We start from the raw sequence: 15,392 nt of genomic DNA, 5'->3' as shown, positions 1-15,392 counted from the left end.
GTTACTTTCTCACATCAATGTTTCTCTCTCTCTCTCTCTCTCTCTCTCTCTATATATATATATATATATATATATATATATATATATATCCTCTCTCTCTCAAGTCAATAAAAACATATCCTCAGGTGAGGATTTAAAAGTGAGCATTCTAAAGACCTTATTGAGATAAAGATAAATCAGGTAATAAAATTTCTCGAAGCAAAGAATCCTGAATAGAGAATCTGTATATATCACAGTACACTTATTTCTAAGCATCACTGACCCTCATCTCTCTAACTTAGAGGCACTTCAATGTCACATACTCTTTGGAACAGAGTCATCACGGAGACTCCTTGTCTGGGAGTGTACAGAACCAGTGAAAAACGAGTTTTTACTACCTCACCTGCCCTAAAAGCGGGACACATGCCATGAGCACATTCAAATACGTGCATGGCGCACACCTACTTATCTGTGTGCCCACTCCGGGTAATCAGCTGTGTAAGATGGACTACCTTCTCCACATCAGACTAGTCCTGTCTTCATCTCCAAAAACTTTTATTTTCCTCAGAGGACACCTCATAAAGGTACCCAAGTGTGGGGACACGCTACCTCTCTGTGCTGTGCTGTGACAGGCGACATCTAGAACGGCTGTGTGGACCTGCATGTACGGGAGTCACACTTTATTGAAAGCAGCAGGAGTCCTTCCTCAGAGGGCTGCCTGATTGGTTAGTGGGGAACGGGTAGAGGGAAGGGAAGAATAGCTGATAAAGAAATCATCCAACGCAGCTGTGCAGGATTGCAGCTCAGGGGATGCAGGTAGGGAGAGGGAAGGAGAGGCCGGGGTCCTTTCGGTTGTTGCATTTGAAGTGGGGAGGCAGCCTGCAGTGAGCAAACTTCAGATGTGAAGAACAAAAGGCCAGGTTTCCCCCCTGCACCTCCCTCTCCCTTTCTCTCAATACTGACTGGAGGAGATGTCTCAAGCTGAAGCCCTACAGAATTCCATTTTGACAACCTGAGTTTATTAGTCAGGTTTATACGAGACAAGGCCTTCCTTATTGTGTACAAAACAACTGAATGGAGGAAAGTTGCCAATCTGTGCTTGGGGGACATTTAGAACGATCTCTGTTGTATACAGCCGAGTCAGGGTACATCAGAATAACCAATATGTTATATGTTCATCCAACATCTTCAATCGTTAAAAAAGAAATAAAAATTTGTAGTTGATAAACATTACTATGGATTAGGACAATGTAAACATTTTTCTCCTGTTCCTCTAAATGAATACTTTGCAGGGGAAGGTAGTTCCTAAGCTGATGGTGGATCTGAGGTTACAGTTACGGGAGCACTTAAGCGCCCATTGGCACAGCAAGATTCAAAGCCCTGGTAGGCTTCAAAGAAACACTTTTTTTTTTCTTCTTCTAGAACTCTTTGCTTTCTAGTAAAGCTGCAACCACAATGTTCTCTCTCTTAATGCCACCATAAAAAATCAAAACACTTTAAAACAAATTGATGTACTCTTTAATACAGTCACCGCATCATCACAGGACCCTTGCACCCTGCATGGCGACAACCGTGGGGATGCCTACCACACATCTCTCTCTTTGTTGCCTGCTTCAATGCTTAAAGAAAAATGGAGAGAGAGTGTGTCTCTCAACTGAGATATGGGCACCTTTGATTGACAAGACCTAATCAGCTTATCTCCACACTAATAAAGTTGGGGCCTGTGGAGCTGGTCTGTGCCCAGCACCGAGTGAACTTCGCCTAGCCAAAGCCTCCCGGGCCAGGTCTCGGGCTCTGCTCTCAAAACTGGTTCAGATCGTTTCTTAATGGGCTATTTTCATCTTGATAAGCCTCCATAGTCTTCTCCGGAACTTTTATTTCTTTTAGGTTACTATTTATTAAAGGGGATGGCTTTTTTTTTTAATTAAAGGATGACAGGATTCTCTGCACATTATGTAACAAAGAGTGCCCTTTCATGATTTCTGCTGTATAATACTCTGAGATGCTCAATTCCTTCTGATGGAGCCCCAAAGCTGACCAAGCCATAATCTATCTTCATTCCAGTACCTTGTGTCGCTAACTTGCTCATGTCAGACACCCACTAAATGTGTCCTGGCTGATGGGTGGGAAGGAACATAAGGCCAGGAAACATGCAGGAACTGGATTTGGAGGGAGAGGGGAACACACACATGCATGTATACACACATGCACATGTTTTTTTCTTCAGGTTTACTTGGAGGAGGGCCTGGCAAACCAAGGATTTTCCATATAGTTCAAGAACAACGTCTTTGTTCTTACCTGTAATTGCTATGTAAAGACCAAACTCAAGAGGTGATGTGTAAATAAAGTTATTAAAGGACCAGGTGCTTCTTTGACGACACAATGAAGACCTGGAATAGAAACCCCTCTTTACAAGGGCCAACATGAGAGTAAAACACACAGTGGACATTTTGATCTTAACTTTCATATGCAGTTATCTAAAGAGAGAGATGGGCTCACTGGACAAAGCAAGCTTTATAGAAAGAACTCCAGGGGAGGGGATGGGCTAGAAGGGATCAATGAGGGGGAAAAGGGTACAAGGTATAACTTTCAACACTAAAGATAAATTTTAAAAAAGGAAAGAACTCCAGTATAGGGAGAATTTTCAAAATTATAATTTTTCAAGCATAAAAAAACATGCATATATACAAATTTGTACCTCTCACTACATATAAATGGTCGTTAAAACCATTCAGTAATGCTGCTTTCAAGCTGCAATATATCTTGTTTATTATAATCACCTGTATCAAACCAGATGATTTTAAGTATATTCCCCAAATGCAGTTTTCTACAGATTACAAGAAACCTTGAGCAATATTTTTCATTCAGATTGTAGTCTTCATGCTGTAATTGCTTTATACAAAGCCCACTCCAACCTTATCACTCAATATTATCTTCACTGCTGAACAACGGAAGATGATTTTGCAGTAAAATTTAATTTACAGAGCTTATTTTCCACTAATCTTCCAGCAGAGGAAAAATGAAACACGCCAAGGTACACACTCCAAGCTCTGACCCTAATGGCGTTTTTTATTTCTGGACTAGTAAGACCCCAAACATCTCAATGTAATCATACTGAAATGTTGGCATATTTTAATTGTCATAACATCGTATCTTAGAAAAAGAAGTAAAACAGGCTATTAGGAACATGTATGAAAATAAGCTTCTTCAAATGATAAAGTTCCCTTGGGGTAAGCATTTTTTTTTTCCACAAGAAAGGAAATAATATAAAAATATGGGGCTAGTAAGGCTATTTTATTTCCAACTATTAATCTACCGATCATGATCAACAGTATTTGAGAGTTTTAAGCAAAAAACTTAAAGCAGCAATAAATAGGGACTAGACATCAATATTCAGTTTTCTGTACCAGATGACAAAGTCCAGTCTGTCACATCGAAGGCTCACTCCAGCTGTGAGATTTTAAAATATAAATGTATAGAAACTGCAAATTTTGGAAAAGTAAATTAATAGTAGAAGGTCATTTCTATAGGCCATTTTGCCTCTATCTATCATTGATGGCCTAGAAAGCATTCATCACTTGAAAAAAAGCTTATTATTATTATTATTATTTATATAGAGGACTCCATAACAAAGAACTAATAGGATATAAGCCAAAAATGAAATAGCTTCATTATGCACTGGTGCAAAATACTGAAAGAATCCTCATGAAAACTCAAATTCTTCATCAAAATGGTTACATATTTTCAAAAAAAGATGAATGATCCTGAATGGGATGAGAGATTAAGGCTCTATGCCTGGGCTGGATGAGACTAGCACTTCCTAAACCAGATTTAAATTGCTCTGCCTCTTTTTAAAGTTATACCATAACAAGGCCAAAGTGATACTGAATCATTTATGAGGTTTTTAAGAGTTGAAATATCAGAGTCATATATGTGCAGCAGTATTGTTCTGACATTTGAATTTCAGCAATAGGCAATTCTGAGACATTTCAAGTTATGTAAAACTTGACATTTCCATGTTAATATACAAAACAATGATGATGTGAAAAGCCACTTCTCTACCAATATTTAAAACTTAAACACTCAATAAAACTTCAGAAGCATAGACCTCTAAAATTGAAACCCACACAAGAAGTCCTTACCTAAAAGCTTTTAATGTTTATCCACATAAAAAGTACATGCTGAACATTCATCTTTCTGCACTGCTTTTTTTCATTTATACACAGAAAAAGCAAAAAAAACATTACTAATTGCTTTGTAGACTACTTATTTCCGATTTAACTTTCTTTTCATTTTGAGAGAGAGAGAATATTCCTACCATGGACCACAGATCACTTAAGATTGCTTCTCAAATGTTAAAAACTATATTGGATACAATATAATTAAGTATATTTCACTTTCCTGAAGAGCATGAATCTCAGCCAGTTGTAATTTTATAAGAAACTAAAATGAACTACTCACGAATGACTACCATGTCCAATGATCATCTCCTCAGACACCCAAACTAAAATGTTTTGACATTATGATCTCCTGGTAGAAACAGTAAAGACATGTTTTTTGAAAGGCTGAAATAAGTAGGGTAATAATGAAGAACAAAATGCATAACATTTTCAAGCTGCAAATTAACAAGCAGATATTGACTTTTCTTTGAGGTCAATAACAGCTCTTATTGATCTAAAAAGTTAATACCTACTAAGGTCAATATAAGATCTCAAGGGTCACCACATCTGGATGGGAACTTCCACTTCCTTTCATATATGAATATTGCTGAAATGGGCACAACTGTGTTTGGAGAAATCAGGGAAATGTCATTATGATGCCAGAATAACCAAAGAAGGCCAAGGAAACTAAACACAGAGAGAGTTTTCAAAGTCTGTTACTAGAGACTTTTTAGGGACCTTGACCTTGAGATGTAAATCCTAATAGTGTTACACAATTGGGGCGGTTAAGTAGGGAGGAACAAAACTAACTGAAAATTATCTTTTTAATTACAAATGTTTGTTCATAGTATTGACATATGGAATCTCTCGCTCTTGCTTTAAATTATTTGAGAAATATAATGTGGAATAAGCCTTCAAAGTAAATATTAGGCACTTTTAAATATGGAGAAAGTTATTTTTTAATTAAAATTAAACAGTATCATTTTAGGAAATTTAGAGGAGCAAAAATTATCATATCAATAGTCTTATAAAACCATTTTTATCATTATCATACAGTCTGTTGTAATTTTCTAGACTGAAAAATATATTGACTATTAATGATCATTCTTCTAATAAATAAAATGGTCTACTCATTCTTTTTCATCTTAGGATTTTCTTTTTTATTATTTTATTAAATGTGTTGGGGTGACATTGAATAAAATCATTTTGGTTTAAAGTGTACAATATATAACACATCATCTGTATATTGCATTGTATGTTTACCACTGAAAGTCAACTCGCCTTCTGTCTCACCTGAAAGACAGCACATGGCTGGCGGGGGCGGGGGTGGGGGGAGGGGGGAGTGGGGTGGGAACCACGTGAACATTAGATCCATGTTCCCCAGCATCCTAAAATTGAGTATTTATTAGCCCGATCCTTTTCACGGCCAAGTAAGTGTTCATATTGTTCTTTTAGAATTACTAGAAGCACTGAAGGAGGGAGGGGAAAGAGAGAAGGAACATACTCTCCTTGAGCATTTACTAAGTACCAAAACCTGGGCAAGACACTTTCAATAGGCATGGGTCCAGTTAGTTACCAGAGAGGCTAAATTTTCTACAGTGATAAAACAGAGGTCGGGTCTGTGGCAACTGAGTGTTGTACTATGGGCATTTAATAACTATGAAGATACTGCGATTGCAATGTACTTTAAAAAAAATAAATTTCTTTTAAAACAGTTTTAGATTTACAGGAAAATCAGAATAGTAGAGAGTTCCCATACAGTTAACACTCAGTTTCCCCTATTATTACCATCTTACATTACTATGCTACATTTGCCACCATTAAAGAACCAATACTGATACTTATTGTGAACTAAAGGCGATATTTTATTCATATTTCCTTCGTTTTCATCTGATGTCCTCAGACACTTTGTCTAATGTTTCAGGACACCATCCAGGATACCACATTAGAGTCAGCCACTTGTTTCCTTACGTTGGTCTTGGCTATGACAGCTTGCAATGTTCTTTGAGCACATAGTTTAGAAATGATGTAAATAAATTTGCCGACTTGTGTCTATTGTCAACACTTAGATGAAAGCATGAGCAGCAGAATAATCTTTTGTTACAGATCTAAGGAATATACATTTGAGAAGCAAATGGAGATAAATGTCTTATAGAGAGGAAAGCAGATGATACTGACTTTTTTTTTTCCAATATATTCCATTGATTTTTTTACAGAGAGGAAGGGAGAGAGATAGAGAGCCAGAAACATCGATGAGAGAGAAACATCGATCAGCTGCCTCCTGCACACCCCCCACAGGGGATGTGCCCGCAACCCAGGCACATGCCCTTGATCGGAATCGAACCTGGGACCCCCCAGTCCGCAGGCCGACGCTCCATCCACTGAGCCAAACCGGTTTCGGCAATACTGACTTTTTAATGTGTCTGTTAATAGAACATAGATAAGTTTCACTTGTCACAAGTTCTAGATTACAACCACTAACCTGACCTGTGCCATCTACTCCTCCACCTCTCCCTATCGTGTGGTTACTAGCCAGAGTTTTAATTGATGGAGTATAAGGCAATGAAGTGGGCAAGGAATAAATACACTGCCCATCTGTACTGGTTCTCTCTCTCTTTCTTTTTAAAATATATTTTTATTGATTTCAGAGAGGAAAGGAGAGGGAAAGAGAGAGAAACATCAATGATGAGTGAGAGTCATCAATCAGCTGCCTCCTGCATGCCCCCACTGGGGATCGATTCTGCAACCCTGGCATGCGCCCCAACCAGGAATTGAACTGCGACCTCCTCCTTCATAGGTCGATGCTCAACCACTGAGCCATACTGTAAAGTTGTGCTTAGAAAGCGGTTGTCCAGGTGGAAGTATGTTTCCTAGTCCTCTTCCATGTAAGTGGCACCATTCAACTAGTCCTTGCCTGTGAAATGTCTGTACAATGAATGTGTGTCAAAAGCTAACTATGGGGCTTTATGGGTGGTGTGTGTTCTCCATTCTCTCTTCGCTGGGCTAGAGCCTGAATGTCCAGGACTCCAAAGCCGCAGGGCAGGGCAGAACCACAAAGTGGAAAAGCCTGGACTTCTGAATCAGCACACGGAGGCTATCTGCTCACTAAGGACACTTGTGTTCAACTGTTCCAAAGGTGAGAAGTAAACTTGACTTCACCCAGCTACTGGGGCATTTGGGGTTTATTTATCACAGAACCTAGAATAACTACACAATGTAGCAAGTGGAATCCGACTTCTACTGAGCACTCGGATGGACCAAACATGTGCTGGGTATTTTATATAGTTTACCTTATTTGGACTAGACTCTGCTCAAGTTAAACACTGTATGATTATCAGCAGGTTACAACAACCTCCCTACAGAAGACCTGCAAACATTTTTATATGTTAGGAAGCGAATACTTGGAAAGGCTAATGAACTTGCCCAAGATCTCCCAGTTATTATGTGGCAGATCTGAGATTTGAACCTGGGTATGTTTAGTTACAAAGATCCAGACACATTCCATTTTGCTTCACTGCAGGTGAAAGACAGGTGATCTGAATTGATGCTTGGATTAAAAAAATAATTCCTATGCATTTTCTATGTGTACCTTTTTTTTTATCCTCACAGGAGAGCAAATGTTATAGATGTGTTCTCCCTACTTTTTATGTGGTGGGCATGAGGGCCTAATTTACAAGGGGTGGGTGGGTATGGGATGATTAGCTCACTCGAGTTTGTTAGCATTTTCCAGATCAAGACAATGTTATACAAAGATGCCGAAGAGAAAGATACACGCCACCTTTGTAACCTGCTGATAATCTCACGGCGTTTAATTTGAGCAGAGTCCAGCCACTCACGGAGGGCATGGAAGCGTGGTTGCTCCACAAGGTTTACAGTTAACAAAGGAGAGAACAGAAAGACTGACTTGTTCGCACAACAGTAGGAATTTAAAGACCTATATGGGGTGTGCATTCTACAGGAAGCCCAAGCAGGAAGAAAAATGAAACGCTGTACCTTGTACACAGCAATAAAAATGAGGGGGTTCATTGTAGTAAGAAAATGCACAGCTGGCAGGCAGTATCAGTGGGGCAATAAGATATTTGGTCCATCTTCATGCTTACCTTTTTGGAGTCACAGTGTTTTTAAAAAAGGTCTCCTTTTTATATTAACAAAGTCACTCCAGTCAATCTCTTTAACTCACCTACAGGAAAAATGTAGATGACTTTGTAAAAGTCCTATGCTAACACCAGGGAGAAAAATTGGTCCATCCTTTAAATTTGTGCAGCTTTCTTAAGATGGAGTTTTGTTTGTTTAATAACAGGTCCTAATCACCAACAGGTCTGCATAGAGCTTCGAACATTATGGGTAATTCATAGATATGCTAATGAGGAAGAGGGAAACCAAATGAAACTTAATAAGCCCTTCTGGTTGGTGAAAATTGATGGCATTTGAGAAAGTATTCAGGGGATCAGTGTACTTAATCTCAACAAATAATTTCCATTTCAAATAAGTTAACTATTGATTGATACAATGAGGTAATAGATATAAAAGTAGTCTGAAATTTTCAAAGTAGCTTATACAGTGTTATTTCTAATATGAGTGTTATTATTTTTAGCACATGCTACAAGGTTAAGATTTACCAAAGTTTATAATGTGAAGCATTAAAAATGTTCAAATGTATTAAATAAAAACAATTACACAACTGACTATGAAATGGATAGGATCATTGGGGAGGTTATTCTGAAACAATAAAAATTTGAGGAAAAATGTTTTTAAAATTAATGTTATCACTTTCAAGTACACTTAATAATTAAGAGGAGCATTAGAGCCCTGACCGGTGTGACTCACTTGGTGGAGCATCATCCTATACATCAAAAGGTTGCTGGTTCGATTCCCAGTCAGGGCATATGCCCAGGTTGTGGGCTTGATCTCCATCTCCGGGGTGTGCAGGAAGCAACCCATGAACTCGAATCAATATTTCTCTCTCTCCTCCTCCCTTCCCCTCTTCTAAAAATCAATAAAAATCTTTTTTTTTTAAGTTAAGCATTAGATAGTCCGTAGGAAACATTCTAGAAAGTCTCATAAGCCACGTATTCGCCCCAGAGCCTGACTGCTCATGGTTTACCCACTTCCCCTTCTCCCCCTCTATTTATTCCAGAAGGCCCACCTCTTCTGAGTCTTCCCTGACACAGTGAAATAGACTTAATATATTCCCTCCACCCTGCTTCAAATACACTAATTACGTTTATCATGGGGATTTATTGATATACTAGAGGCCCGGTGCACGGATTCGTGCACTGGTGGGTCCCTCGGCCTGGCCTGCGCCCTCTCACAATTCAGGACCTCTTGGGGAGTGTTGGATAGCCGGTTTTGGCTTGATCCCCACAGGCCTGATCCAGACAGGAGGGAGCCTGATCCTGTGTGTTGAGCGTCTGTCCCCTAGTGGTCAGTGTGTGTCATAGCACTGGTTGTTTGGTTGCTTAGGCTTTTATATATATAGATATTTCCCTAACAGATATTTTGCCAAGACATTCCAGCTTATTAAAGGTACTTTATATTCTAAGTGCCTAGGACAGTGGCAGGATCTGTTCCTTCCTAAATTACATAAAATCCATTACCCCTTTCAGGTGTGTTGACTATCTCCCCTACCTGACTCACCAGTGCAAATCTTGCTAATCATATTAATTTAAGGCAGCATTTTACTTGCCATTTCAGAGATCAACTTAGCCCAGTCCAGATCTAATTTCATAGGAGCCAATTATTTGTTTTCTGAATAAATGTTAAAGTTCCACTGTGCTGCATTCCAGTGCTGTGTGTTGCAAACAGCATTGAAAATGGAAATAAAGAAAATTAGCTCTATTGTAAAGGTATATTTTATGTTGACATAAATACCAACCTTTGAATGTGGACCAGGATCTTAGATCATTGGCTGTGATGAGATTACCAACAAGGAACATAATGGCAGGATTACCCAACAACATGCTTATTTTTCCTCCAAAGGGACAGTCTTCAAAAAGCTTTTCTCCTTGTTTGGCTTTAGGGAGGGTCCTTCCTCTCTCTAAATAAATAGATATTTATTTAACTATGACTTCGAGTTTATATCTCAAGATGCAAAAGGCCAACACTGTGCCACACATGAATGACGACCCACCATGACAGTCTCTTTGATAATGACTTTACTTGGAAAAACATATTCTTCAATAAAAAAATTATTTTTTTAGTGTTGACTTTGTTCTCTTAACGGCAACGTTGGAAAACACTGTAGCCCAACAGGAAATACAGGCGAAAGCTTCAAATGGAGAGAGAGCACACACAAAAAGCCATTTTTAAAGCTCATGTCTGTCAACTTTTCCACTTGATATAAGTCGTACACAAAGTCTTAGCCCAACGAACCCATGCTGTGAAAATTCTGTAGTGCCCACCTCAGAAAATGCTGTTAAGTACATAAACACTGCTGAAAAGAAGACTTCTGGGCACTGGAAATCGGAGTCAAAGGGAAAATAAACCTGATTAAAAAAATTCCCAAGGAAAGTTATACAAGCACAGTGCAACAAGGTCATAAGCTTAACCATCCTCTGTTATAACATTTGAAAGTAAATTGGCATTCCAGCCATCTGCTTTGGTCGTCTTTCTTTTTCTCAACTCACAGAGATGCCACGGAATAAGAATGGCTTCACGTGTGTCTCACAGACCAACTGGAAAAGTGATAGGCAGTATGGCTTAAGACACCTTTAAAAATGAGTATAATACTTTTTAATGGATTAAAAATGAACCCTATGCATTCACGTGGACCTCCTAAGGAGAAGGTCCTCCAAATAGGGCTTAAATGGCATCCTTTTCTTACCACTGGGAAGTGCACCAATATCTCAGAGAACCTTACAAAGTAAACTTAAGCGCAACTTGAAAATATTCGTTAAGAGTTTCACCCAGAGGACAACCTCCTCTGTTCTTTCCAGAGCAGAATCCCAGCTTTTTGAGATGTGAGACTTGAAATAGGGTTTTAATTCTAAAGTAAGTGATCATTACACAGTACAAGTTATTATTTTACCACTGGGTAGACTTTTTAAAACTCACAGAACATGGTCAAGTAATCCTTCTCAGCATTAAAAAATGCATATTCAAGCAGAAATATCTTTAATTCTGAAAGCATAACCACAGGGTCCACCACTCAAAATAATGAATGAAGAAACATTTTCTAAAGAAAACTTTTCTGTCAATAAGTTTAATTTTCTGTAAAAATATATTTTCTCTAAAATAGATGTGCTTAGATAAAAATAGTTAAAATCAACCCAATTGTATAATCCCATTTTCTGTTCCAAGATTGTAAAACAAAATGTTAATTTGTTATTGCTGCAATAATATGGACATGTCATATATTGAAATTTCAATCTGTGCCTATACAAAATTACTTAAGTTAAAAATCTCAAGTGTTTATCCCCGGTGGATTTGGCTCAGTGGTTGAGCATTGACCTATGAACCAGGAGGTCGCCGGTTTGATTCCCAGTCAGGGCACATGCCTGGGTTTCTGGCTCAATTCCCAGTGTAGGGAGTGCAGGAGGCAGCTGATCAATGATTCTCTCTCATCATTGATGTTTCTATCTCTCTCTCCCTGTCCCTTCTTCTCTCTGAAATCAATAAAAACATATTTTTAAAAAATCTCAAGTGTCTATAGACACAACATTCTGTACTCAGAACCCGTAGGACTGGAATATCTCGTCATTCCAGCTCTGCATTGCTGAGGTGCCTGACACTCAGTGAAGTTCAATAAAAGCTTGTGGAATAAGTGAAAACAGTTTTAGCCCTGGTCAGTGTGGCTCAGTTAGTTGTGTGTTGTCCCGGGCACTGAAAGGTCACCAGTTTGATTCCCAGTCAGGGCATGTGCACAGGTTGTGGGTTCAGTCCCCAGTCTGGGTGCATACATACGGGAGGCAGCTGATTGATGTTTCTCTCACACATCAATGTTTCTGTCTATCTTCCTCTCCCTTCCTGTCTTCCTAGAATCAATAAAAACGTACTAACAATAGTTTTACTTAGGCATTAGTTTCTATTCTTGTGCACTGTTTTACCCATTCATCTTTTCTGTGGATGATACATTAATACATTCAAGGAGTTGTACTTTGGAATCAGATTATTACATTCTACATAGTGAACATTCATATTTCTTGAGAGGAGAATGAAGGGATGAAGGGAAAAAGAAAGGAGAAGAAAGGAAGAGAATTAAAATAATGAGGAAGAGGTAGAAGGATAAGAAAATGTCAGCAGCCATGGGAGAAGCTTCTGAAATGATAAAGAAAATGACTGGCTTTAAGTCGGATAAAAAAAACTTTGTCTTAATAGATACTTCCAAAACGGATTAAAATTTCTAAATGAGTTCTATAGTGAGTTGATTAAAATAATAATAGTAATAAGGTGACTTGAAGGACAGTATCAAGAACCAAAGGATAGAATGTGATAAGCTGCAGTATTGTTCTCTTATACTCCATAATCTCCATATAACCCCTTGAAAGGCTCAGGAAAACTCTGTCAGTAGTTCAGCCAAGACTTTTAGACAATTAAAGATATAAAGGAAGTCACCTCACATTGTAAATGTATTTGTTCCGATTCTTTAAAAAAGTTCCTAACATGAAACACATTTGTTTGATTTTTAAAATGTAAGTTGATACCACTAACGATTGTTTTTCCTGTAGAGATAGGCAAATAGAAAGAAAAACAGTGGCATACATAAATGATCTCGTTCTCATGAAAATGCTATAGTTCTAAGAATTATTTGTTTTCCAGAAGAAAACATACAGAAATAATACAGACTGGCAGTGGAACAGCACCCTGTTGTAAGATCAATGACCAAATGGAACACCTGAGCTAGGCGGCCTGAGGTAACTATGAGAGAAGGCGTGCCAACTATAAAGCTTGGTATATATTAAAAAAAAAAAAAAGTCATACTTCCACATCTCCCCCTCCTTGCATTTCATTGTCTTTAAGAAAAAGAAACCAATAAGTTCTAAAAGTTTTTCCTTTTGAAAAATGCTGTTCTACTGCTACTATAACAAAATGATTAGTATCAAAAATTTATATCATAACCCAAAGGCAGAGCTGTTGACTGACTAGACATGACTAGGCTGAGAGCTAGCAGGGAAGCACAAAATGTACAAGCAACAGGGTATCCCATCACACTTACTCCCCCCGCCACACACACACACACACACACACACACACACACACACACACATTACTTTAGTAAGAAGCAAGAGCCAAAAAAAAAAATAAATAAATAAATAAATAAAGCTTTGTGCTCGCTTTCTCATGTCTCAATCCATGTTCAAACTCATCCCAGGAATTATCGGGATGACTCCTAGGTGGAGGCTGTGAGTGGCACAGCTGTCTTTACCTCTACAAAGCTTAGCCTTGCTTTTCCTCACAGACCTGGTTTTATAGCCTGTAAGAGGTTCCCAAGCCTAATGTGACAAACAACTACCTAATCGTATAAAGCTTTATAGTTAATCTACCATTTAGTAGTTAATGGTAGTTAATCCACCATTAAAAAGTCCAAGAAGACTGAGGTTGGTTTTTGGGCCACTCTTCAATTGACATTTTCCATGTTGACTGTACCGCTGGTTTGATGTGGATGCTATATTTTAGCACACGCAGAAAGAATAACTATCAAATCCCACTCAATCTTATAACCTTGATCAATACATGGCTCTCCAGGATCTATGAACTTCTTTGATGACTTCCTTCAGGAGGAACAACATGGATGATGTAGTGAAAGAGAAAAGGCAGCCCAGTCCTTAAATCAAGCCCTGTGATCAGTGTCACAGTAAGAATATCCCCAACCCAGCCGAGTCCCAGGTGGGAAGAGGCTCGCCAAGGGTTTGTTTCATCAAAGAAGGTTCCTTGATGATGAGCATGCTCTATAGGCATGGTGTTACATTCCCCAAGGATGTCAAGGTAACACTTTTTAAAAATTCCTTTAATCTATACAAATTTTTCATCACAACAAAATTTTTTTCTAGGAGACAGAGAAAGATAAATGCTTGTATGTTATCAAATGACCAACACATTAATAATAATTTTTATATTTGTATAGTGTTTTATAGTGTATAAAACATTTTCATATATGCCATCCTGTCTTAGGAATATGCTAAGACAGGCAATATTATGTCCATTTTATTGCAAAAGTCACTGAGACTCAGAGAGGTTATATGATTGGCTCAAGGTCACACAAAAAGAGCTAGAACCTGAGCCTGATCCTTTGACTTCATGCTCAGGGCTCTTTGCTTTATTCACATTCTTCACAAGGACAGTAACTTCTAAAGGTGAGCCCAAGGACAAAACAAACAAAAGCTGGCTTTTATTCCAGTCAGGACTGAAAGGCAACCTATCAATTATCTCACAAAGAAGGGCTGCTTCTACTACTAAAAAATCTGGGGAGGTTTATGGTTTTCTTTAGTTTTCTCACCATGACTATAACACCAACACCATCTGTGTTCTTCCTACCCAGTTTCTTAGAATTACTCCCATAAGCCAGTCAATACAGAATGGCCATGAACCCAGGGCAATGAGAAACACTGGCCATTCACAAAAGAAATTATTTGGAATCATTTTTATTGTACCTGCTCTACCAAAATAAACATTTTTTGAGAAGTAAATTGTAAAATATGATGGAAATGTTAATCGTATATTTTTGTGATGTACATACTGGGCAAGGACTATCTAAAATTTGTTAAACAGATGGTACATTAACTATACTTTGCAAAAAAAGAAAGCTCAGTAAGAAGAAGCTGATGACCACGAAGGGGTTAATGAATATTGATTTACTCTGTAAAAACAAATAGTCATTGCATGAAACATTTATAATAAAAAAGCTTGCCTATTTTAAGTAGATGAGAAGTTAAATTAGGGCTGTGCTTTCTGAAAAGAAAAACTAGTGTTAATCCAAACCAAAAGCATTATCATGTACATTAGCACTGCTGCTAGCTGTGACTTTTTTTTCTTGATATCTGATTATAGGCTCTGTCCAAGATTTAAAACAACAACAACACAATACAGGATTATTAGAAATCACTTCCGACACCAGGATAAATAAGCAAGGTAAAGGAGGGATGGTTACTTCTTCGCCCCTAGGTCACAGCATTTAGACTGATTAAAATGTTAATTTTTACATGTGAGAAATACACGTAACGGAGCAAACAACTGGAGACCGCACCGTGTGCTAGCAATCATCGCGGGTGGGTAAACTGACAACATGTAACTGCATATTAAGACAAATGTAGAATT

General features: G+C 38.2%; 1 protein-coding gene across 3 annotated transcripts in view; it reads right to left on the bottom strand.

Annotated features, from left to right (window-relative positions):
* VTI1A (vesicle transport through interaction with t-SNAREs 1A) overlaps window positions 1-15,392 on the bottom strand; it is a 306,175-nt gene that overhangs the window by 216,897 nt on the left and 73,886 nt on the right. The window lies entirely within an intron of this gene.

This window comes from Myotis lucifugus, unplaced genomic scaffold (genome assembly GCF_000147115.1).
Source record: "Myotis lucifugus unplaced genomic scaffold, Myoluc2.0 scaffold_44, whole genome shotgun sequence".
Lineage (NCBI taxonomy): Eukaryota > Metazoa > Chordata > Mammalia > Chiroptera > Vespertilionidae > Myotis > Myotis lucifugus.
This window is presented reverse-complemented; position numbering and strand designations above follow the sequence as displayed.